The sequence below is a fragment of the Macrotis lagotis genome, chromosome 7 (genome assembly GCF_037893015.1).
Source record: "Macrotis lagotis isolate mMagLag1 chromosome 7, bilby.v1.9.chrom.fasta, whole genome shotgun sequence".
NCBI lineage: Eukaryota > Metazoa > Chordata > Mammalia > Peramelemorphia > Peramelidae > Macrotis > Macrotis lagotis.
Window position 1 is genome coordinate 50,473,315 of NC_133664.1, and position 25,567 is coordinate 50,498,881.

A 25,567-nucleotide genomic window follows, 5' to 3' on the forward strand; every position below is an offset into this window, starting at 1 on the left:
AAAACAAAAAACAAAAAAAAAATTAAAACATAATTAATTATTGCACTTTTCAGTTTTTATAAAGAGCATTGAAATTCACCTAAGACAACAGCAGAAGTACACAGTGGTCTTGTGGAAAGAGCACTTGGTGCTCAAGTCCTCTCTTTGACCTTTCATTTACCTGTGTGACCTAAGGTAAGTCATATTTCTGGATCTCAGTTTCTTCATCTGTAAAATGAATTGAATGGCTGGTAAGTTCTCTTTCAGATCTAAATTTATGGCTCTAAGCTGAAAAAAAATGAAGCAATTCACAAAAAGTCTGTTACTCCTTCAGTGGTTCTTGAATTAGAGGCTGTCATATAACATATACAGTTCAGTTTGGGGGATTTCCCACATCTCTGGTTTGTTGCCTCCATCTGGAAAATGTAGGAGCTTAAGCTACATGGAATCAGCTAATGTAGTATTGCCCAACTCCCCTTGCAAGCACGCAGATCATAAAACTCAAGGAAAAAGTATTTTCAAGTTATAAATACAATTTTGGCACATGTTATGTGCTAAATAAATGCTTTTTTGAGTGAGTAATTGAAAATACCCAGGTTTTTTCATCTCATGGACATGTAATGGTGAGCAACTCTTTTCTATATGCCTATTCAGCTTTGACTATGGTTATTCATTATCTAGGGTTCCCAGAAAGTATTATTGTTCGATCATTTTAAGTCTATATCCCAAAGACACCAAAAGGGAAAAGGATCTATTTTTACAAAAAATTTATGGCAGCTCTTTTTGTTGTGGTTAAGAATTGGAAATTGAAAATATGCTTATCAATAGGGGAATGGCCAAATGAGCTGTGGTATATGATCATAATGAATATTATTGTGCTATAAGAAATGACAAGCAGATAATTTCAGAAAACCTGGAAAATCTTACAAAGTCTGATACAAAGTGAACAGAACCAGGAGAACATTGTACATAGTCAAAACAATATTATAGGATGAGGAACTGTGAGTGATTTACCTATTCTCACAATACAATCCTAGACAATTCCAAAGAACTAATGATGAAACATAGTATTGGTCTTCAGAGAAAGAACTGATATTGTTTGAATATAGACTGAAGCATGCTATTTTTCCACTTTATTTCTTTTGTTTTTTTCAAGTCTATGTACAAAACAACTAATTTGAAATGTTTTACAAATTCCATATGCATAACCTATATCTGGTTGCTTACTGTCTTGGGAGGAGGGGTAGGAAAGGGTAGGGATCAGAACTCAAAACTTTAAGTAAAAGTGTTTAAAAAGGAAATAATCCTTGTCCTGAAGGAGTATGTGCACATGATTATATATGTGTATTTCAAATATATATGAGCATGTACTAATATATGATATATATTTGTATATGTACAGAGATGAAAGAGAGGGGGAGGGAGGGAGGGAGGGAGAGAGAGAGAGAGAGAGAGAGAGAGAGAGAGAGAGAGAGAGAGAGAGAGAGAGAGAGCACAAATTTTTTGAGGGGTGGGAAGTGCTAAGCAGCTTGGATCAGGAAAAGTCTCACGGAAGGGGTGGCATGTGAGCTGAGCATCAAAGGAAACTAGAAATTAACAGGCAAAGGTAAGGATAGAGGGCATTCCAGGCTCATAAGATAGATGACAGCATCTACAAAGGCATAGAGAAGCCTTGGAATGTTGTGGGTGAGGAACAGTTAGGAGTCTAATTTGATTGCACAATATAATGTGTGTGAAAGGATATCAAGCGTAATTACCTAGAAAGGCAGGATAGGACTGGAGTGTAAAGGGTTTCAAATGCCAAGCAGAGGGGTTTTATTCTATCATTCTGTCTACCAGAGGTACCTTGGTGGTGCAGGGGATAAAGCACCAGTTCTAGGAAGATCTGAGTTCAAATATGACCTCAGACACTTAATAGTTGTTTGATTTTGGGCAAGTCACTTAGCCTTACAACCAGGACCATCTCTAGGCATCCTGATTCATATCTGGCCACTGGACCCAGATGGCTCTGGAGGAGAAAGTGAGGCTGGTGACCTAGTACAGCACCCCCACCCCCCAACTCAAATTCAATTCATGTTATGTCATGGCATCACCTCTCTGATGTTGGTCTCTTTGAGAACAAAGGACAAAATATTCATCATTATCATCATCATCATCATCATCATCATCATCTAGCAAAAGGTACCACTGTACCTTCTTTAGTAGGGGTTAACATTGTTGGATTATGATGTAGGGCTTTCAGTTTGGTGACTCTATGGAGGATGGATTAATGTCAGGAGAGTCTTGAGACATGGGGATCAATTAGAAGGTGATAACAGTATTCCAGGTGAGAGAGGATTAGGACATGAATGAGGATGATGACCGAGGAATGGAAAAAAAAGAGGATGTTGTAAACATAGTTGTGAAAGTAGAATAGGTAAGACATAGCAATCTGGCAACTTGGATATCTGAGGGAAGGCAGAAGGTTGAGGCTCTGATACTAGGTACCTGGAAATAGGAAAATTAGGAAAAGAGTTGAGTTTTAGGAGAAAGCTTTGAGAGAAAGAAAGAATAGGAGTTTATTCTATGTGGACAGAAAGTTTACATGTTGTTTTCCTTCATTAGATTATGAACTCTTTGAGACTGGAGACTTTTTGCCTTTATTTGTATCTGCAGTCTTTTTCTTTTTAGGTTTTTGCAAGGCAAATGGGGTTAAGTGACTTGCCCAAGGCTACACAGCTAGGTAATTATTAAATGTCTGAGGTGATATTTGAACTTAGGTCCTCCTGACTCCAGGGCTAGTGTTTCATCTACTGTGCCACCTAGCCACCCCAGTATCTCCAGTTCTTAACACATTGTCTGGTACATTGTGGGTACCTAGAGGCTTGTGGACTTGTTGATTATGGGACATCTGCTTGGAAGTGTACAATAATTTATTTCATTTAAATATAGTTTAGTTCAAATTAATGCAATTCAATTCAATAATTATTTATTGAATTTCAGCTATATTTTAGGGCTGAGGGTACACAAATGAAAATGAAGACCCCCCCTTTCCTTAAGGACATTATATTAGACAAGGAAGGATACTTGGAGCAATTAGATGACCCTATAGTGCCTAGAGTGCTGGGCCTGGAGAACTTACCTTCATGAATTCAAATCTGGCCTCAGGGACTTTCTAGCTGTATGACCCTGGGCAGGTCACTTCACCCTGTTTGCCTCAGTTTCCTCATCTGTAAAATGAGCTGGAGAAGGCAATGTCCTACATCAGCATCTCTGCCAAGAAAACCCTAAATGGGGTCATGAAGAGTTGGACTTGTACCATTCCTGCTTTCTTGAACACTTCATTTAGAACCATGATAGTACAGGTCAAATATGGTGGATCTATCGTAATAAATGGTGAAAAAAATTCATAAAATTTTTTACAGACTTTTGAATTTTTTTCTGTTTATGCTTAAATGCTTCTAGGGCGACTTTTATTCTTTGGGTCTTTTATCAACTTTTGATTTTAATGTATGTGCTGCCAAAGGGTGCAAATTTCTTTTCCCCTCTACTGCTTCTTGTTACTTTGTGAGGTGATGCTATTCACAATCTTCCATCATCTTCTTCCATAAGAGCTTACAAATGATTTCTAATCAACCAATTAATAAATAAACATTTATTAATTTCCAACTATGTGTCAGACACTATTCTGGTCACTGGGGAGACAAACACAAAATGCATCAGTTTCTAGCCTCAAAGGACTTATTTTCTATTTCAATGAAGAATTTTAAATGTTATTCTATTTTATTTTTTCAACTACATGCAAAGGTAGTTTTCAACATTCATCTTTTTGGAAACATTTGAGTTCCATAATTTTCTGCCTCCCTCCCTTCCCGCCCCCCTCCCCATGACAGCAAGTAATCTGACATAGGTTAATATTTGTACAACCTGTACTTATGAATAAAAACAGGAAAGACCTCATATAGAAGATGATGTTTGATCTGAGCTGAAAAAAACTAGGGATTCTATGAGGGAGGAATGAAGGAAGGAAAGGAGAAAGAAAGAGAAAAGGGAAGTATGAAGAAAATAAAAGAAGGAAGGAAGGAGGGAAGAAGAAAGAGGTGGAAAGAAATGATGACTGGAGAAGGAATGTTGTATATAGGGAACAAAAAAGAACAGTTTGACTGAAATGTAGGGTGCTTGATTAATGTATAATATACCTGAAAAGGTATTTTATGTAAATATTGTGGAACACTTTAAAAACTAAACTGAGTGACTGGACTTACTGATGCTAGAAATGACTTGATCACAATTCTACTTTAAAAATACCACTTTGGTAACTCTGGGGGATGGTTTGAAAGGGGAAAGATATATTCTTATCATTTATCACAACAGAATGTAAGTTCCTTGAAGTATATATATATATATATATATATATATATATATATATATATTTTTTTTTTTTTTTTTAGGTTTTTTTTTTCAAGGCAATGGGGTTAAATGGCTTGCCCAAGGCCACACAGCTAGGTAATTATTAAGTGTCTGAGGCTGGATTTGAACTCAGGTACTTCTGACCCCAGGGCTGGTGCTCTATCCACTGCACCACCTAGCCAACCCAAGTTCCTTGAAGTATAAAGAGCAATTAGGAAACTACTACAGTAGGCTAGGTGAGACCTAATGAAGGCTTAAACTAGGGTGGAGGCCATATGAGTGTAGAGAAAGGGACAAAATGGAAGAGTTGGTGTTTATCTCTTGTTCTTTGCTGCCATATCTTAACTTTACCAAGCCTAATTTCTTTGGGTTTCGTTGTTGTGATGATTGGTTTAAGTCATTTAAACTGTGAGAAATAGGTAATATTATTCTGTTGTTTTAGTCATGCTCAACATGTTCAATTTGTGGTTTTTTTGGCAAAGGTACTGGAATGGTTTGACATTTCTTTCTCCAGCTCATTTTATAGATGAGAAAATTGAATGATCATTATCAAAATCAGTTCTTTTATCAATTTCCCATTTGGAGATATAGTATATAATTCCAATAGGTCAGAATGGAATGGCTTCAATTATATGCTCCATTTAGCAATGCCCAATATAATTGTATGCTAATTGTATTCTTATTTTTATTGTTTGAACTAATAAATCTGATCTGACTATATGCAAAAAATTGATTTGAAAATGTTTCACATCTAGTACTATTTCCTTTCCATTTAAATCAGATTTGTTTTCCACTAATAATTGCAAAGAACTTTCATGACTACAGAAGACTGATGATAAAACTGTTCTCCTACACTTCTTTCAGAAAAGCTGTGGACTGAAGGAGTAGAATGAGAAATATTTTGTTGGGCATGACCAGTGAATCAATTTGTTTTGAATGATTATAGTTCTTTATTCAAGGGAGGGTTCTGTGCATGGAATTGAGGGGGGGCTATCATTGGGAAGTGAGAATGACAAAAAAGAATAAAATACTTATATGCAAATTTGCATAATCAATGTCACTTTTATTATATTATTTGGTATTTGTCATATCCAGAATTCATTTTCTTTTTGAAAAATCTATTCATGGTGTGTAGGTAGACTTCTTTTTAAAAAATTTTATTTAAGGCAAGGGGGTTATGACTTGCCCAAGGTCACACAGCTAGGCAATTATTAAGTGTCTGAGTTTGGATTTGAACTCAGGTCCTCCTGACTTCAGGGCTGGTTCTCTATCCACTGTGCCACCTAGCTGCCCCCCATGTAGGTAGACTTCTGTTTAGCCTGAAGGTTTTAATTTTTTATTTGTTTTATCCATAAATCATATTTTTCTACAATTTTTTTGCCATTCTCCTCTGGGCTACATTTGTATTGAAATTATTGTGGTTTTTCAGTATATTTTGATTTCATTTGGGGGATTTTTATCAATTACTGAATTTTTCTAACCCTTACCTCTCTAACAGATGTTATTGAAAAAACTGGCATTATTTTCATGGACTTCTTGCAATGCATATCAAGATGACAATATTGCAAGATAATTAAATGTCCCATGAAATGATGTTTGTTGTTTTTTTTTTTTTAGATTTTTCAAGGCATTGGGATTAAGTGACTTGCCCAAGGCCACATGGCTAGGTAATTATTAAGTGTCCAAGGACAGATTTGAACTCAGGTACTCATGACTCCAAGGCCAGTGCTCTATCCACTGTGCCATCTAGCCACCCCCCCCCCCCCGAAATGATGTTTCTTACGACTCTTGGAGGTATAACAAAATCAACTCCACCAACTACTTCATTTGCATTTCCTGGAGAAAATGTGAGTTATCCTTAACTGCCACCTTTATTTTTGGTTTTATTTCCAGTAAGAATGTTCTTACTAAGTTGAGATGATTCAGTTATTCTCATAAATGTTTTTTTTTTATCATGGACTCCTTTCTCAATTTTTCAAAGTTTATGAATTCCTCAGAATCATAGTTTTAAGTGTACAAAATAAAAAAATATATGAATACAAAGAAAACCAATTATATTGGAAATAAAAATGATTATTTCTCTCATATTAATAACCAATTATTAATTGAGATTAAGATTTCTCCTTTTCTATTTCCTCATTCATATATCAGACCCTTGTATCTAAAGAATATTGCTGATAGATGAAGTACCGAAATCTTGAAGGTACACCCATCTTTGGTGGGATTCTACCCAATTAAGACACGTTGCAAAAAGAATCTTGTCTAAACAAGATCTTTCAAATAAGGTCCATGGAACCTTTATATTTAGGGTGATCCAACTTATGAAGGGAAAAACAAACAAGTGAGGTCTGGGGAGAGGTGAATTCTTTTGCCCAGATTGCTCAAGGCAACTGAGTCTCAAGATCAGGTCATGATCTCTGCAGGAGGAGCTAAAGACTTTTTGCTCACCTCCTCATCAATATGTCCACCTCTTTACTGATTGTTAACCAATCAAAGGTGATTTCCATCCTCAGATATATCCCCTTTTCTAAAGGTTTTTTAAGTATTCAGAGGCCCACAAGATTCATCTTTGGTATATGAGAAAGCCAAATGATCATCTTTTTAAAAATTATTTAGTAGTCATAATTAATAAAATGATTAATTACCCAAAGTCATATCTTTTGGACTTTTCATTTGTCACAGAATATAGGTATCAAAATATATATTTTTTAAAAGTTTCCAGATCTCAGTTTAAAGATCACTTTTCTAGTGGAAGGTCAGCTCATTTGTGATGAAATAAGGATCCCATTTAGAGTAACAATAGCATTCATTAGATAGTCCAGAAACCCTAGAATTCTCAGCATCCTGTGACACTTTTTTGCTCTGTTCTTCTACCATCACTGCAGAGGAAGGGGATAACTTGGGACCAAGGGTCATTTAGTATACTTCTTTGTTTTCTGGTTGCCATGGCCAAAGAATTCACCTCCAAGTAACTAGTCAAATCAGTGATGGATTTTTTTTCTGTACTTAGCCTGATGCTCAAAAAACAGTCATCATTCATACTTGGAGCTTTTCCATCACAGAGAGCCTGCCAGAGCTTTTGCCTGGGGAAAACCCCAGGTTAAGGCCCTTTCATGATGAATCACTGGAATAGAACTTTGTGATCTTATCCATAAATTTAATAAAAAATTCATTTGGAATCATAGGTGATGCTTTAAAAATGCAACTATGGAAGTGGGTGGATGAACACTTCCATCTAATTGCCTTGAGTCAAGTAATTAATATGAATCAAGAGATAATAATTAATGAGATAGAATACTTTACTTTAGTTGACTCCATTGTTTAAGAAAAGGAGCTTCAAAGAAGGAATGGAGTTGTGGTAGTAGAGGGGTAGATTCAAGATGAGTATATTCAGAGAAAGAAGAGTTACATTCGTGAATGGTGGTGGTGTGGAAGAGAATGTTGTGGTGGTCGGTGGTGGTTGTCCTTTCTTCTTGAAGAGATTCGAATGATTCCTGAAGTGAGGATTCTGGGGAAGAGTGTAAGTGAAAAGATAAGAAATGAGAGGAGGAAGAAAGAGTCAAGGAGACGCAAGACGAGCTGGGGAGAAAGAGCCCTGAGAGGGTGCCAAGGACCCTCCCCATGCCACTGAAAAGAATCTTTCACCTGCTGCTCCGTGTCATAGACTGTGGATGCCTGCTTTAGTGTTTAACATGACTAGAACTTGGATGAAAGTCTTTCCATCACATACTGTTTATAGGCTCTTCTGGTATTTCCTGGGCCAGATATTCAGTGACTAACTTTTTCTCCAGAAGTGAGGAATGAATTTTGGGGAACTTTACTGATTCTTTAAGGTCATATTAGCCAAAGAATAAGAATATAATTTTGCTTATCAGTATATCAGATTAAGGTAGCTAACAAGAACAGGAAATGTTGTAGGTGATATAAAAGGGCCATTCCTCATCTCATGATAGGCTTAAATTTCATAATATTTAGGATCTTTTATTATTATAGTCTTTTTAATCAAGGGGGAGGAAACAGCATGGTATCCTGGATAGAATCCTAGAATTAGATTCAGGAAGACCTGAATTCAAATCTTGTCTCAAAATTTATCACTTATTTGTAAAGTAAGGGGGATAAACCCAAGGACTACTTATGTCCCTTCTTGATCTAATTCTCTGATTCTCTGATTAATAGTAGTGATGAAACCTAACAAATGGTCTAATAGAAGCACTTGGATAGAGGAATGGACTTCTTTGGGTCAAGGAAGCTGTTCAGTTAGGTGAGAAATTGAACCTGATGACCTCATGGATCCTTTCTGGATCTAATGAATCTGTGATTTTATGATATGAAAAAAGAATAATAAGTTTACTTAACAATAAAGTCATCTTCTATTGGAATGGCTGCCTTGGAAGATGGATCTCCCCTATATTTAAGAGTACCAAGCAAAGACTGGCTGACACTTTATCCAGAATGTTGCAAAACAACTTTCTATTAAGACACAATTTGGAAAAGAATATTTCTTTCAGCTATGAAAATATGCAATTCTATGATAATATGTGCCATAAACCAAGTGCTTTACAAATATTATCTCATTTGATCCTCACAACCCTGTGAGGTTAGAGGCTGTTATTATCTCTATTATACAGATGAAGAAACTGAGGCAAACAGAGGTTAAGTGACTTTAACCAGGGTCACACAGCTAGCAAGTGTCTGAGGTCAGATTTCAACTTGGGAAAGACGATCTCAGAAACTTGGACTTCAGGTCCAGCACTCTGGCTTAACTTAGGAGGAGGCTTGAACTGAGTCCTAGGGATCCTATAAGGCAGAGGTGAGGAAGGGGTGCCTTCCAAGTAGGTGTGTTTATAGCCTGTACTAAGGTGTAAGAGGTAAGGAATGGAATATGGGGGTTATATAGAGAAAGATGAGGAGGTCAATTTGACTGGAACATAGAGTTTATCAAGGGAGTATTGTGTAATAAGTCTGGAAAGAAGGTTGGGAAGATATTTAAACACCAAAAGAACAATTTGTATTTTATTTTAGTAGCAACAGGAAACTACTGGAGAATGTGAAATTGCTTCAGAAATATCCTTTTGGCAGTCTGCCAAAGGATTATAGAGAGAAATCTGAGACAGAAAGAACAATTAGGAGGATCATGTAATGGTCCAGGTGAAAAGGGATGAAGGACTGACCAAAGGCCATAAGCAGACAAGTAGAGAGAAGCTGATGAATGTGGGAGATATTGTGAGACAGAGGTCACAAGATTTATTGGAGATGGACTGTGGGTGAGGGTGAAGCATCAAGAATAACTGAGGGATATTGCTTTTCCGATGAATGGATATTTCTAAGTTACAGTAGAATTAAAGGAAGACAAAGGTATTTGAAATGAACCTCAGATAATTTAATATAAACCTCATATAATAGCTTTTTTATTGTGGATTCCCTGAACTCATCATATATAATAAGCCATTATAAACTAGAAGTGGAAAGAACATTAGAAATTTTCTAGTCTGACTATTACAGCTCTATGACTTCTCCGTTTTCCTCTTCTTCTTCCTTTTCCTCACCAACCACCTTTGAGAAACCTTTATCCCAAGGGCTGTTTCACTGATTGGTGATTACCTTCAATACCACTATTATTTCACCAAGGGTCCCCAAAATGCTTCTCTTTGCTCACACCTTGATTTCCTGGACTTCTCCTCTTTGGCAGTGTCCTCACCTCCTTGAGGATCTTCTTACCAATGCTCCCTTTTATGTTATCTTTCCCTGTTAGATTAGAAGCTCCTTGAGAGTAGGAACTGGCTTGCTTGGCATGATATTTTATACATTTAAGTGATTACTAAATGCCCTATCTACTTGTATATACATGTCTCTGTCTGTCTACCACTCTGTCATCTTCATTTTAGAGAGGAGGATATCTCAAGAAGCTAAATATCTTGCATAATATCATGGAAGTACTTAAGTGACAGAGCTAGGATTTGAACCCAGTTTTCCTGACTCTGCGGGTGGATAGCTTGCTGGGATTGGAATCAGGAATATTCATCTTCAGGAATCTGAATCTGGCCTCAGATGCTATAGCTGTGTGACCCTGACATATTGGTCCAGTTTCTCTACCAAGAAAACTCCAAAATGGGGTCACAGTCAGAATGATTTCTAACCCAATGCTCTCTTCACTATCCTAACTTTTGCATTTTTTATGTTCTCCTTTCTTCAGTTTTTGAGAAAACGTGATTTCCTTCTCCATTCCTAGTGTTAAAAAATAAACCAAAAGCAATATATTTGTTAGTTATGTCTGAATAAAAGCAAACAAGGAAATGTACTTTTACCTAGCATGGCATAAGAATTGCTTCGTTAATACAATGTTTTGATGACACAGGCAGCTAAACAGTTTTCTTTAATGATTTGTCATTAACTTAATGGAACTTTGAATGTACTTCTTTATTATGTGTTTAGATAGTTTAGAAACATTAACTTTATTTCTTTGTTAGGAATCTTTTTGGTAAAAAAAGTAAATTTCTTTAATTAGGCTTGTGTAATTCAGCATATAAGGAAGTAGGAAAGTGCTAAGAAACAGGTCCATCAGCCTTTATTTACCTTGGTTTCATGACCCAGCTCTTATTTTTTTTTTCTTGAAAATTCTAGAGGAAATTGTTCTACTTGCATGATTTGGCACAAGGCCTTAGGGATTTGCCTTTCACCCAAATGAATACTGAAATTCAAAATGAAGATTTTTCTCAGGAAAAAGATTTGCTTTAGAGAGGAGAAAGGAACCAAATAAATACACCAATAGATAAGAATTTCTTTTGGCAGATCTTAAAAAAACCACACAATGTATTTTATCATTATTCTAGGGTTTGTTTTTGTCACTTAACAAAGGTGATTCAATCAAGCTGATTCAATATTTATTCATTGATCAGTTGAGGTGATTTCCATAAAGATGATTGAGAAATAAACAAACATCTGATCCATATGCAGCTCCCTTTCCTTGCTCAATTCTGGTTCAATGGAGATGAACAAGATAACAGAGCAGTCGATCAATTTTTCCCAACGAATATTTTTTAAGCACCTTTTTGGAAGCTGAAAGAAGTGCAAAGGCAAAGAGTTGGACAAAAAGCCCTTGGCCTCAGGGAGCTTAGAGTCTATTGGGTATAAACACTACGTACATAATGCTTACATATAGTACATTTTTTGGGGGGTGGGTGCTACTATTAACTTTAGTCTGCTACTTCTCTAATTGACTGGCTCCTCCCAGAATTTCCATTTTTAGAAGGACACCCAGGACAATTATGTCTTTATTCCTCTTCAGACTGTATACCTGACTGGTTTTTCTCTATCATGTCCAGTCCTGGGTACCTTCCCCATCCCCTCTCCCTTTCAATTTCTTTCCCATTTCTATTTATTTTCCTTTCTATTATTATTATGTTATTTAAGCAATAATCAATCAATAATTTAATTACCTAATTATTAATAATTGCATGGTGATGACTTGAATACAGACTAGATTGGAAAAAATTAGGGCATTTCTGGCCTATATCTGGCATAGTGTACCTCTGAATAGTAATCAATTAATTCTGATGTAAGCCAATCTGGTCATGCTACCCATATACTGAAAACACAGCAGGGGAGTTCTCATTTCTAGCCAGCCTGTCCTGTTGAAGGAATATGCCTATTTCAGTGTCTAATGCAATCACCCAAATACAGGCAAATAAACCAAGGAAGGAGGGTGGGACTGCCAGTCCCCTCTGCAGATGCCCTTTCTTCCCATCCTCTCAGTTATAATTCTCCAGATTGGTATCCTGAGGGTACATCTTAGCCATAGTCTGTTTGGGCAGCAGATTTATTGTCCTACAGACAATGCCCTTAATGGTGGGCTGCCAAAGTGGGAGGCAAAGCTGCTAGGATTTATTCAGCACCCCAAAGCTTCATTGTCTTGTTGATCCTCTTAGACACAGGACACAAATCCAACTAGTGTCTAGGACATCGATTTCAATCTGTCTCCACCTTATCAAGTTCTTTTTTAACGTGAATCACTTGAGCAATAAGTAGACATGTCATTTTGTTTTAGCAAGGTCATATGTGGAATACTCCCTCCCCTTGCTTAAAAGTTGATATTGCAGTGAACTTACCTTGATAAATGACCAAAAACAATCACATTTTAAAAAAATTTAGCAAATCTGCTTAAACAAGATCAAGAATTGTTTATTTGTTTTGGACGTCTGGCGAAGGCCAGGGACACCTTTCCTGAATTACATTTTAAAATGCATAAAAAATTATGCTTGATTGCAAAGGGTGACAAAAGAATTGGAATGCTCCCATCAAAATGCATTTTTTAAAAAAAAAATCCATGGACCTCCCACAAAACCCTTATAAGAGTCTGTGGATCCCAAGTGCAAAACTTTTGTCCTAGATTAAATATATGCATGGAATCATAAATGTAGGGTGATTCAAAGCCTGGGACATACATAAACAAACAAACAAATAAATGTATGTATGTATGTGTGTGTTTTTGTATATGTATAATTGTGTGTGTACACATGCACACACAAACACACAGAGGAAGCTAATGCCTTGCCATACCTTCATTTATGTTGTTGTAGTAAGTTCTCTCCTCCATTTCAGGGGAAACCCAATCAGTCTTTCAAGGTTCAGCATAATCTTGGGGTCTCTGCTCCAGATAAATTTTTGTATTTATTGACAACTGTCTCCTCTTCTTTGGTGGTTTTTGAATAAGGAAGTCTCCTAATTGCTGTTAGGCAGAGGAGGGGTACCAGGCTGCCAATCTTGGGTCCATAAACCCAAGACAACTGGGGTGTCTTCCTAGTGCTTCCTAGTGAAGTTTAGATTCTATTGGCTGCAAGTCAAAATTCTCTTGAATCCTTATTTCATGTTAACCTGTGCCTTCCCTCTGTGTTCCAGCTGGAGAAGACTACTCCATCACTTGTCTCCATCTCTGTGTCTGTGTTCACAAGGTGACCTGTGTCTGGAATGTTTTCATTCTCCTTCTTCATCTCCTGAATTCTTCCTCATTCAGAGGCCACCTTCTCCATGAAGTCTTCCCTTGTCCCCTCAATTGACATTTCCCCTTTCATACCCTTCATAACACCTTATTTAGAAGCCTTCTAATGCATTTATGCACTGTTGGGTGATGAGTAATAGTTATTTATTGATCTGCGGCTGTTGAGTCAATTTCAGTTGTGTCTGACTGTGACTACATTGATCAATCTATCAGGTGCAGTATCTGTGTGTTAGATGCCAGACTTGGTTCTGGGGTAACAAAGATGAAAATAAAAAAAACGTCTTTGTCCTCAAGACCTTACATTTTTCTGGAGGAGAGACATGTTCTTGATGATGATGATATTGCTTGTCCTTATTCTCGAAGATTATGATATCAGGGAGGTGATACCATGACAAGTGCATGAATTGGATTTGAGTAAGGGGACCATGCTGAGTCACCAACCTCACCTTCTCCTCCAGAGTCATCTGGGTCCAGGGACCAGATATGGAGATACTCTGATAAGTAAATTGTGAATAGGTAGGAAATAAATGCAAAATAATTGTGGAACATTAACAACTGGACAATTCAGGAATGGCCTTTTTGAAGGAAGAAGTACTTGAGTTGAACCTTGAAGGAATCCAGGGATTCTGTGAGCTGGAGGGGAGGGAAGAGAGTATTCCAGGCATGGGGACAGCCCATGGAAAGGAATGGAGGTGGGTTATGGGATTCTATCAATAGAGGAGAGTGAGTGGGCCAACTGAGTAGGCTCAAGTTCAAAGTGGGTGAGAGACATAATATGTAATCTGCCTGGAAAAATAATCTGAAGATTTTAAAGTGATTCAAATGCCAAATGGGAGAGTGCTAGTCTATTTTTGAGTCAGTAAAGAACTGTGGAAAAAGTAAGGTAAAACTAAGGATGAATGTCTGAATACAGATCAATTCATACTATTTTGAATTTTAAAAATTTATTTTATGCTTTATGATTTTTTCCCTCTCATGGTTCTCCCCTTTTTATTCTGATTGTTTTTTGCAAACAACTAATATGGAAATAAGTTTAATATGGCTGTACATGTATAACCCATAGATTGCTTGTACATGTATAACCCGTAGATTGCTAGCTGTCAGAGGAGAGGGGTAGGGAAGGGAGAAAGGGGGAAAAATATGTAACTCAAAGCCTTACAAGGGAATGAACGTTGAAAACTATCTTTCCATGTAGTTGGGAAAATAAATAAATACATTTATAAAAATAAGAAAATAATATAGAAGTTGAATGCACCATGGGATCACAAGTTTCTTTCTGATCATTTAGCAATTATCATAGACTAATATCTTCACTTATTAACTTCATTTTGCTTCTATCCCATGTCTCCCTCTCTCCTTGTCCATATTTAGATTTAAATTTTTGCCAACTCTTCCCAAACATCTCTAGTCATCATAAATAGAGAGGAGACATTGATTGCGAATGAATCCTTAGTGATCGATATTGCACCTCATTAAGAGGACTACAGACCTGAAGAATCAATCTGGGAAGCCCCTAGAAAGTTTGCAGCCAACCACACAGGAGTTTAAGAGTTTTCAACCGTATTATCCCACCTATTGTCTGCTATGTCTCCCATTTAGATGTTTCATAAAGCATTACAAACTCAACATATGCAAACTAAAACTCACTATAGGTGGCTTGGGGGGCAGCAGTAGATAGAGCACCAGACCTGGAGTCAGGAAGACTCATCTTTCTGAGTTCAAATCCAGCCTCAGATACTTCTTAGCTGTGTGACCCTGGGCAAGTCACTTCATTCTGATTGCTTCAGTTTCCTCATTTGTACTATGATCTAGAGAAGGAAATGGCAAACCAATATCTTTGCCAAGAAAACCTCAAATGGTATCACAAAGAATTGGACTCAACTGAAACAATTGAACAGCAACACCACAAGTCCATCACATCCTTGGCCCTTGGGTCTGGGAAAGCAGTCTAGAAATGAGGATATTGGGCAGATCTCAACAAATCTGTCAGGGATTGCCCTTTTTAAAAGCAGAAGAGAAAGAGTAAGGAGCCAGGTAGATAGGGAACTGAGCTCAGACTCAGGAACATCTGGGATCCAGTGCCAGGTCATGACACAGATTAGCTGAGTGACTCTGGGACAATGCTCCAGGCAAGTCTCTAAGACCAGGTTGCAGAACAGGTGAGGTAAAGAGCATTGGCACTTACCTAAAGCAAAAAAAAAATCCCAGGTATAGACCATTCCCTGCCCCCTTCTTCTCAAAAAGAATAAGGACAAGAACAAGACATGAAACTTTGCCAGGAAAGGATTTTTTACCAGCCCCTGTTTACTGAACAGTGCAAAATATTATTTAGGTGAAGCTCAGAACCTTTGTTTGGTCTCCCCACCTCCCCGATCTAATTATGCTTGTCTAGATTCTGCTTTCTCTTCTTTTTATTCTCCTCTTCTTCCTCACTTGTTCCAGGTCCTAGTCTCTTGCTGTTCCATGAACATGACATTCCATCTCCTTAGCTCCGGGCATTTTCTTTTGCTATTGCTCCTGTTTCACCTCTTCCTATTGACTTCCTTGGCTTCCTTTAAGTCCCAATTAAAATCCTACTTTCTTCAGCAAATCTTCTAGTGCCTTTCCTCTCTTAATTTCCTCTCTTAATTCCTCTGTTTATGCTTTTGCTTGTTTCTCATTGTTCCCATTAGAGAGTCAGCAACTTGAGGGCAGGAACTATTTTTGCCTTTCTTTGTATCCCTAGAGCTTAGCACAGTCCTTGACTATGGTGTCCACTGTCTGGCTCATATTTATTGGAGCAACTCAGGATCTCATGACTACCCACATTGCCTTCTAACTCCTATTCATTGTTCCCATCCATAGTTTCCTGACTCCCCACATTGCTGTCCTTCTTGATATAGCAATTCCATTTCTGTTGATTTTTCTAGTTTGTACTTTGAACACGATGACCTTGCTCTTCTCCAATGCTTTTTTAATGCCTGGAACTCTAACATCCCAATCTATATGATACAAAGCTGATTCTTTTCAGTCAGTAAATACTTGGTATCTATGGTTGGCTAGATCAGTTAGTTGGGGTTAATATTGGGGCTTTGATATCAGTGAAGAATAATTAGATTTTCTTCCACAATTTAGCCTCAGATCAACAAGAGCTGTAACTAAGGAAGTGCAAATGGGGCTTTGCCTAGGAGTGCTGACAGGTTATTTCTCTAATTAATTAGTCAACAAACATTTATTCTGTGCTATACACACTAAGCCCTGGGGAAAGATGGGCAGAAAAAAGAGGCCAAAGACAAGCCTCAAGAAGCTCACAATCTAATCCCACAGACAATAAGCAAACAATTATGATGAGCAAGTTCTGTATACAGAATAAATAGAACTTAATCAATAGTGGGAAAGGACTAGAATTGAGAGGATGGGAAAGTCTTCTTGTAGAAGGTGTGATTTTATTTGGAACTTGAAAGGAGTCTGGGAATCCAGGAGGCAATGATGAGGAGGGAGAGAATTCCAAGCATGGGAGATAACTAGAGAAAATGCCCATAACCAAGAGATGGGAGTGTCCTGTTCATGGACTAGCAAGGCTAATGTCACTGAACTGAAGAATACATGGCTAGGAATAAGGAATAAGAAGACTGGAAAAGTGTAGGTATATGTAGTAATGCTGAGGTAGGTGATGAAAGACTTTAAATGATGAAAAGATGATTTTGTATTTGATTCTGGAGATAACCAGTGGAATTTATTGAAAAGGGGAGTGACATGGTTGATTTTGCACTTTAGGAAAATCACTTTGGCAGCTGAACAGAGTAAGGATGAGTCCAGAAAAACTGAACATGAGGAAATCCATCTTTTTGAAAGTGATTTCGCTCCACATCCTCTTGTCCTTTAATGGAGCTGACCCTACCATGCATGGTCATGTCTCTACCAACCTTCAGACCTGCCTTTCCTCCTCATTCACACTCTGGGGGAGGGATCACTTCATCTATGGATTAGAATGCACTATTTTTGCTTTACTACTGTTGTTGAGTCATTTCAGTTGTGTTTGACTCTTTGTGACTCCTTGGGAACCTTCTTGGCAGAGATGCTTGAGAGGTTTGCCATTTCCTTCTCCAGCTCACCTTACAGACAAGGAAACAGTGGCCAACAAGATTAAGTGACTTGTGCAAGGTCTAACAGCTGATAAATGTCTGAGGCCAGATTTGAATTTAGGAAGATGAGTCTTGTTTTCAGACCAGCACTTAATCCATTTGTATCAGCTAGCTGGTCCTTTTAGAGCAATTGAATTGTCCCAGAATGAGAATCCTAGTTGCGGCTTTGGACCCACCATGTTCAAATGCTATATACATAGGAGAGTGTGGCTAGTTTAATGCAAACCTGTCAATACAAAGTGAGAGCTTATATTTCATGCCCTTCAAATGAAGAATCTGAATTTCCTATTTTTGTATAGTCATTACTATTTTCACTATTATCTTTCCCCCCTCTCACTCCTGACCTTACAGGAAATTTGCAAATTAAAAAAGCCATGCTACTAATTGAAGTTCTTAGAAGTCATTGTAAATGCATGAATCAGTTTGTGCAGATTGCTAAGTTTTTTAGCTTAGTTTCTTATTAAAACTGAATTTGGGGCAGTTAATTTTATACTAGTGTCCTCGGTCCTAGGAGAGAGTACACCAACTGTTTGGCACCAATCCAACTAAAACAAAAGCCAGCATTATTGTTCTGTTTTATTCTTCTAAGAATTTGTGACTTTCAAATTGAATATCAACAAATTCATTTGTAAGAAGCATTTATTAAGCCCCTATTATGTACAAAACACTGGACTAGGTTTTATGAAAAGAGCAAAATTTGAGCAAACTATAGTGCTAAATAATTTTTTATCATCCTATTTATTTCCTATTTTTGATAATCAATGCTATTGAGTAAACTGCTTTTCCCTTTCCTTCCACACCCCAGCTTCCACTTTCTCGTTACTTCTCTCCTCAGTTTGGGCAATTTCCTTTGCTCTTGTTATTGGGGTAGTCCAACGGGTGGTGCAATGGATAGAACACAGGACCTAGAATCAAGAAGACTTGAGCTCAAATCGAGCTGAAGATGCCTACCAACTGTGTGACCTTGGCTAAAGAAATCAATTACCTTCTTTTTGTCTCCATTTCCTTACTTGTAAAATGGGTATCAAATGATCAGTATTTGTAAAATAGTTTGCAAGCTTTAAAGTGCTGTATAAGGGCCATTTGAAGAAATCATTTATTATTGTTGTTAGTCATTTCTGTCATTTCTGACTTTTTGTGACCCCATTTGGGATTTTCTTGGCAAAGAGACTGGGGACTCTTTCCTTATTTAACTATTTTTACAAATGAGAAAACCGAGGCAAAGAGGGTTAAGTGACTTGTCCAGGGTCACCCAACTAGTGTCTGAGGTTAGATCTGAATTCAGGTCTTCCTGACTCCAGGTTTGCACTCTATCCACTGTTGCCTTGAACTAATTTAGGGAGAAAGATAATGAACTCTCTTTTTGTATCAAAATATTTATAGTCACTCTTTTTGTGGGGTCTAAGAACTGGAAATTGAGGGGATAGTCATATGTTAGGGAATGACTGAACAATTGTGGTTTATGATTTTAATGGAAGTCTACTGTGCTATAAGAAATGATGAGCACACATTTCAGAAAAACCTAGAAAAATCTACATAAACTGATGCAAAGTGAAGTGAGCAGAACTAGAACACTGTACCCAGCAACAGGAATATTGTATGATGTATTGACTGGCTTAGCTCTTCTCAGCAATACAATGATCTAAGACAATTTCAAAGGCCTCATGTTGAAAAAGGCTATTAACTGCCAAAGAAAGAACTGAAAGACCTTGAATGCAGATTAAAGCACACTATTTTTTTGCCTTCTTTCTTTCTTTTTGTTTTGTTTCTAAATGTTCACAACATGAATAATATGATAATATATGTTATAAACCCATATCAAATTTCTTACCATCTTGGGGAGGAGAAATTTTGGAACTCAAAATTAAAAAATAAAAGAATGTTAAAAATTGTCTTTACATATAATTGGGGGAAGATAAGATATTATTAAAAAGAGATAATGAATTCTGTTTTGAGCATGTTGAGGTGGAGATGTCCTAGAAAGAGGGAGACTGGAGCTCAAAAGGGAAGTGAGGGCTACTCTTATAGGTTTTTGAGTTATCTCCATAAAGACAATAATTGAATGTGGAAGCCAAATGACCAGAAGGACTGCAGAGCCCTGAACTAACTTTTAGCTTTCTGAGGAAATCTGGAGCTCCCTGCTCTCATCCTAACACAGAGGAGACATTCATCTCTATCAATAAGGTAGAGAACCCCACATGAGTGGGCTTTGGGATAGGGGTGACAAATGCAGAGGAGCTAATGAGATCATTGCGATTTCATCTAAGGTTCAGAGAGGAGAGGGTCTCAGATAGACCTGGGGAAGAGCCATGTATTGGTGGTGGGATGTAATGATGAACCTGCAGAGGAGATCAAGAGACAGTTTGATAGACTGGAAGAGAACCACAATGAGAACCCAGAGAAAAGAGAGTATTCAAAAGGAGGGTGTGATCATCTGGAGAAAGACTTCTTCAACCTTAGACTTTAGAAAAATGCGTTGACCCATTATTTCTGAACCCATCTTACATCTTTCCTTCTTTGTGCCTTTTCTCTCACTGTTTTTACATTGGCAGAATTTCACTTCCAACTCTCACATCTCATCCACCCATTAAGGACCATCCTCCATCAATGCTAATCACTTCATGAGCTTTGCCACTCTGTAGAATTTTGCAACTCTATTGTTTGGGCAGGGGGCTTGACTCAGAGGCAAGAGATCTGGGTCCAATTCCTATCTCTGACACGTAACAGCTTTGTGACTCTGACCAAGTCACTTAATTCTGTCTTTCCTCAAGGGCATGCAACCCAAATCCCAAGCCCACTGGTATGGGACTCTCTTCACTGGTGTGGATCAATGCCCCATTCTGGAAGGAGGGCAGGGTGGAATTGGTGAGAGCCAGAGGGAGGAGAGTTTGGTTCTCTTTGGGCCTTCTTCAAGTCTGTTCTGGTTCTGTAGCCTCTTTGGTTGGCTTTGAGAGAAGATGGACGATGCCAACCCTACTTTGGGTTTCTGAAAGAAAAGACTCAGAGAGGGCAGCTAGGTGGTGCAGTGGATAGAGCCCCCACCTGGAGTCAGGAGGACCTGAGTTCAAATCCAGCCTCAGACACTTAATAATTGCCTAGATGTGTGACCTTAGACAAGTCACTCTTAAACCCATTGCCTTAAATAATTAAAATTTTTTTAAGAAAAGAAAAGACCCAGGGAAGAAGCTGACATGAGAGGAGCTGGCAATCTCCATCATGTTTCCCTCCTAGTGTACTACTCTAGAGACTTTGAGGGATTTTCTCTTTTGGTAACATTTCCCAATAGGAGAACTCTTTTACTCTGAATTATTTAGTATATTATCTCAGTTTTGTGTGTGTGTGTGTGTGTGTGTGTGTGTGTGTGTGTGTGTGTGTGTGTGTACTCTCTGATTTCTGTATTGTTCTTGGCTTGGGTAAATGGGTTTCTTTGTTCCTTACTATGAGTGTTCATTTTGGAACTGGTATTTAGTGGGAAAGTGGTCAAGTCTTGGATATAAAGCTAAGGTCTTGCTTTCCTCATTAAGAAAAAGCTATTGGAAAGTTAGTTTGAACCTAAAAACCATAGATGATCAATATCTAAGGGAGAAGATAGATAAAATTCTAGTTTTGTACCCCCTGTCTCTAAGGAGAACAATCTTTTACCCCCTGCTTCTCTTCCTGGAAGAAAATAAAGTCTTCTTTGGAGATGAATGAGGCAAAAAGAGGCTGGAGATATCTATTCTGTCTCCTTTGAGCCATATGTCATTCCTGGACCACATGTGGAAGACAGTTTTGCTACATATAAAATGGGGATATTAATTATAATGCCTCTCCACAGAATTATCATGAGGAAGATGCTTTAGAAACTGTAAATCATTATGTAAATGTGAGCTATTATTATATTGTGGTTTTTTTTATTATAAATCCATTTCTTCTAAAAAGGAGGGCCTCTTTTGAAATCTCATATCTTCCTATCACTCAGCACTTTGAACATACTCAATAAATATTTGTTGAATGCATGAATGAATGAGTCTGGCTGCCCATTTCAGAAATGTATGTTTGCCTGTAGGTTGTGTTTACCAAACCTGTGATCAGCCCAGGGTTTGATGTACAAAGTCCTCCTTTGCTCCTGTCTAGAGGAGGCTCCACGGGACCAAGAGCTTTGGAAATGTGATATGAAAATAAGAGGCTTTTAATTTCCTCTTAGCCTCAGATATTACAAGTAAGATTAATTGTGATTACTTAATCTGTAATAGTAGAGTGCAAAGTTAAGTTACAGAAAAGAGGGGATTTTGGAAGGTTACTCAAAGCTTATTTGTTTAACTCAGGGAGAGTAGAATTCCTGCATTCAACTCAGTCATATAACCTTTTAGTAAGCTAGTTCACCTGAGGTTTCTTCTTCTTTTGTAAAAGGAGTAGATTGAACTTGGTTGAGTTTAAATCAATTTAATTTTTGCCTTTATAATGCTAGCACTTCACAAAGTTCTTGGCACATGGTGAGTGCTTAATAAAATCTTGCTGATTGAAATAAAGAAGCATTTTATTTATTTTTTAAAAAGTCTTTAAAATGTATTTTGTTATATCACCGTAGTTTTTCCCAATGTTGCTCCCCTCTCTCCTTCCCAGAGACACATCCCATAGAATAAATTAAATAGTTTTTTCAAAGTCAAAAAAAGAAAAAGAAATGGAAAATTGGCACAATTGATCAATATATCAAAGTAGTATTTTATTAAAGACAAACTATGAGTAGGGCATTAATTATTCTATCCTCCAAGCTTTCCAAAGCATTTTCTATTCATTATCTCATTTAATCCTTGCTATTTCTGTGAAGAAGGCACTTGGGTTATGTTATTGTTACCTCCATTTTATAGACTTAAGAGTAGTGGGGTCACCAGTCTGAAGTCCCCTCTGGCAGGAAGCCAAAGAAAAGGAATTCAAGTCAAACTCAAGTTTCTTAGTCCTTGTCTATACTGAGGTGACCTGGGACAAGCTTTTCTGCTTATAATTCTATCAAGGACAGTGGGGGTGGATTGGCCTTGGATGTGTATCCTTTCCATGTCTGCATCTTAAGAACCTGGTGCTTTGGGGGGTTATGAGGCAATCACCCAGATCCTTGTGACCTGCCCCCTTGGAGGGACTCAAATGACTCCTTGGACCACACTGGATCTTCCCTTCCTCTTAGAAGGAGCTTCTGATTTCATTTTCTGCTTCCTAGGTCATGGTGTTTAGAAATATTCAAGGTATTTAACCAAGAATACTGAAGTGTGGGGTCGTTAGTCACCACAGGGAGATCCTGTTCCCAGGGACACCAACCTGTAGTTGTGACATCTCTTCACTGCTAACACACACACTCACACACATATGTAGCCACATCCATTTGTGCGTGCATATATTTTTAGTCTGGAGTTGTGATCTCATTGGCTTGAAGAACTTCTGGTGAGGAAACCCCATCTAGCAGCATCTTATCTGCATCTGTCATTTTAGGGGGCTGCCAGTGGGCACTCTGAGGTTGAGGTCCCATGGCCAGAGACAGGCCTGGAATGGAGGGGGCACTGAGAGGAGGAGTGGACAGAGTTCAGGGTCTGGAGTTGGAAGACTTGAATTCAAATCTGGGCTCAGACACCACTGGGTAATCCTGGGTGAGGTACCCCACCCCATCTGACTCAGTTTCTTCAACTGTAAAATGGAGGTGATGGCAGCACCTGCTTGTCTGGTATAAAGGACATACTTAATAAATGCTAGCTGTTATTTCTTCTTTTTCTTCTTCTTACTTCCCAGGGTTGTTATGAGGATTACATAAGATGCTATCTCTATGTCATAGACAACTGTACAATGAGTGCTCAGGCCTGGGGATCCATGGTGAGAAGAGGAATTTGGGCAGCCTGCTTTTGGAAGAGCGTGATGATATAAAATGGGATCCAGAACTCCCCTTCAGAGTCTGTGCAGGTATCTTTTATCATTTCTTGTCTTCTGACGTCATGGCGAAGTCTACTGAGTCAAAACAGAGCACTAGCCAAAGGCGTTGACTGGACAATTTGCTTTCCTCTTGCTCCAACAATTCTAGGAAAGAAGAAATGCTGAAGGAAGGTGTCCAGGCAGGGAAGCCCCTTGCCCACAAGGGCTGACATATTTCTTTAAAGTCACGTGGCATCATTATAACATCAGTTCCTATTGACTATAGCCTTTCCTACTCTTGGAGGAAGGATTATTAGACATGGAACAACCTTGTGAGGTTGAAAAGGTGAGTGCCATCAGAAGTCCTGGGATAGAGTTCACAGCAATGATTGTTCCAGCTCCTGAAATCAAGTTGGAGGAGGCACCAGTGTGAGCTGACGAAGGAAAGAAAGGAGGAATAAAAGAAAGGAAGAAAGCAAACAATAAGGGAAGGGAGGTTCTGGGCACTGGGCTAAGTATCATCTCAACTGATCCTCAAAACAACCTTGGGAGGTAAGTGTTATCATTATCCTCTTTTCATAGATGAGGCAGTCAGCAGGGTTAAATGACTTGGTCAGGGTCACACAGTTGGTAAGTATCCGAAGCCACATTTGAATTCAGGTCTTCCTGACTCTAGGCCTAGTGTTCTATTTTAGTTTGCCTAGGAATGAACCAGCCTATCAATATTCTGATAACTGACATTTGTGCCACATATGAAAGTGGATTCTGAAGGGAAGAAATTGTTTTAAATGCTTTAAAGTTGAGTCCACTCTCTCCAGGACAGGAGGGTAGATTGCACCTGGTTCAGAGGGATTTGTTCATACTTCTGTTCTTAATATAACTTTTTAATAAGCATCCCTTTGGTAAAATTAATTGATGTGAACTGCTCTTCAATGATATCAAGGAGATATCAACCAGATAAACAATACTAGTGCACAGATGACAGTTTCATTGATATACTGTGTGTAGGGAATGTACTACATTGGTGGCCTGAACCAATAGCATTAGAAAGTTACCACAAATCTTGGAGTTATCCTGGAACTTTCAGGGTAGATGGAGCAGGCTATTAATATGAGTTGAGAAAAGGACCCCCAGTCCATAGGGGCCATATGTGGGACTCATCCAGGAAACTATTATCTGTTGTATATGCAGAGACCCACTGGAGGGGTTATCTACCAGGGCTCATTTATTAGATTCCCTGGTTTTAGGGGATTCAATATAGAAAAATGGGCAATTTCCTGAAAAGTAGGAAGTGTTGGGTCACATGCTTTGTAGAGGAGAACTAGACTCTTCCTTTCCACACCATCAATGAACTTTGAGAAACAGTTCATCAGACATCCACATGGGTGGCTCACTTATATATGCTCTCAGGTTCAAGGCCTCAGTGACCAGTTAGCAGTGGGCTTGGGGAGTCTTGCAGTTACAAAGCTCTATCCACAAAGAGACAAATTTAGACTGCCGTAAGAAGACCTTTCCAGCAAACTGAGCTTCCAGATGAGGCATGGGCTGCTCTTAAGAGTTCTGGGTTCCCCTTTATTGAGGGCCTTTGACCAAAGTCTTGATGTTCCCTTATCAGGTTTGGTGTTCTTTATAGGTATGAATTAGATTAGGTGGTTCCTCAGTTCCCCTATAATTCTGAAATCCTGTGAAAATAAGTCATTCATTTCACAGAGTTGCTTACAACACTGGGAGACTAATCATTTTGCTGTACAGAGGTCATAGAGCTGGTATGCATGAGAAGCAAGACGTAAATCCGGATCTTCTTGCATCTATCAAATGACTTACTATTTGTAAAGCATTGAGCATGGTTCTTGGTGCTTGCTCCCCTTTTTCTCCCCAGCTCCTCTTCTCCCTTCTTTTTTTTTTTTTTTAGATTTTTTTTGCAAGGCAAATGGGGTTAAGTAGCTTGCCCAAGGCCACACAGCTAGGTAATTATTAAGTGTCTGAGACTGGATTTGAACCCAGGTACTCCTGACTCCAAGGCTGGTGCTTTATCCACTGCGCCACCTAGCCACCCCATTCTCCCTTCTTTTTTTTTACAGATGAGAAAGTGAAGATTTGGAGAGATGACATTTGACTGGCTGAAGATGACCCAGCATCTGAATGAATGAAGACTCCAACACAGGTATCCTGACTCCAGGTCAGTATTTCTCTTACACACACTTTT

General features: G+C 38.3%; 1 long non-coding RNA gene across 2 annotated transcripts; it reads left to right on the forward strand.

The window, feature by feature from the left end:
- The first annotated feature begins 85 nt into the window (after positions 1–85).
- On the forward strand, positions 86–24,003 carry LOC141493674 (uncharacterized). 2 transcript variants are annotated; one of them, XR_012470278.1, is made up of 4 exons: positions 86–174; positions 23,245–23,412; positions 23,531–23,707; positions 23,944–23,991. It is a non-coding gene; the product is annotated as an uncharacterized LOC141493674 (long non-coding RNA). The 2 variants fall into 2 exon arrangements; XR_012470277.1 differs by having other exon boundaries at positions 23,531–24,003.
- Positions 24,004–25,567: the final 1,564 nt, after the last annotated feature.